The sequence below is a fragment of the Palaemon carinicauda genome, chromosome 21, assembly GCF_036898095.1.
Source record: "Palaemon carinicauda isolate YSFRI2023 chromosome 21, ASM3689809v2, whole genome shotgun sequence".
Classification (NCBI taxonomy): domain Eukaryota; kingdom Metazoa; phylum Arthropoda; class Malacostraca; order Decapoda; family Palaemonidae; genus Palaemon; species Palaemon carinicauda.
The window spans coordinates 69,039,243-69,040,811 of NC_090745.1; positions in this window are offsets into that span (position 1 = coordinate 69,039,243).

Consider the following 1,569-nt stretch of genomic DNA (forward strand, 5'->3'; position numbering starts at 1 on the left):
ATATATATATATATATACATTATAATGTATATATCAATGTAAATGTATATATATATATATATATATATATATATATATATATATATATATATATATATTATAATGTATATATTAATGTAAATGTATATATATATATATATATATATATATATATATATATATATATATATATATATATATATATATACATATATAATATATATATATATATATATATATATATATATATATATATATATATATATATATATATATATATATATATATATATAATGTAAATATCAATGCAAATGTATATATATACATATTATATATATATATATATATATATATATATATATATATATATATATATATATATATATATCACCCACAAAAGGCATTTAATACCGAATTCTAAGTGGTTATATATTCCCAAGATATTAAATGCCTTTCGTGGTTGATATTTACATTGATTGAAGTCACGTGTGCTTGTGATATATTTTCATGGATATATATATATATATATATATATATATATATATATATATATATATATATATATATATATATATATATATATATATATATATATATATATATATGGCAAAACGTCTTAATAGGTTTGCTGAAGGTAATCATCTATTCCCTAGTTTGCATTTTGGTTTTCGTAAAGGCCTTGGAGCATGTGATGCCCTTGATTTTAGTGCTGCCTTTGACCGAGTCAATTATGATGCCCTTGTTTTCAATCTCAAACTGTTGTGAGTGGGTTGGTCGTTATCATTATTGAATTTTTAGGTGATAGATCTCAAAGAGTTGTCGTTGATGGGCACCCTAGTGAGTATAGGAATGTGTTATCCGTTGTTACCACAGGGTAGTATTCTTGGCCCATCAATTTTCATACTACATACACAAGCCATGTGGTTCGGCCTAGAAAACAAAGTTGTTGCATATGCAGATGATGCTACTCTCTTTGCATCAATTTCGTCCCCTGTATGTAGATCTTGGGTTGGTGAATCCCTTAATAGAGATTTCCCTAAGATTAGTGCATGATGCAAATTATGGGGTATGAAGTTGAATCCTAATAAAACTCAAAGTATGATTGTAAGTAGGTCCTTGACTTCCGGATCTCAGTATTGATAATGTTTCTTTAAATTTGTATGACTCTCTTAAAATTTTAGGTAGGATTCTCGACAGCAAATTAACTTTTAAGAAACATATTAGGTCTGTGTCGTCTTCAATTGCACAGAAAATTGGCTTATTGAGAAATTCTTATAAGATTTTCGGTGATCAATCTATTCTAAAGAAGTGTTTTAATTCTTTCATACTACCTTGTTTTGAGTATTGTTCTCGTCTCTGGTGTTCAGTTGCCGATTCTCATATTAATTTGTTGGACAGAAACTTACAGCCTATTAAATGTCTTATTCCTGATCTAGATATTAATCTTTGGCACCGTTGTTCAATTAGTTCATTATGCATGTTGCATAAGATTTTTCATAACTCTGACCATCCTTTACATTCTGATCTCCCTGGACAATTCTATCCTGTTCGTAATACTAGGCAGGCAGTTAATTTTAATAGAAAGGCCTT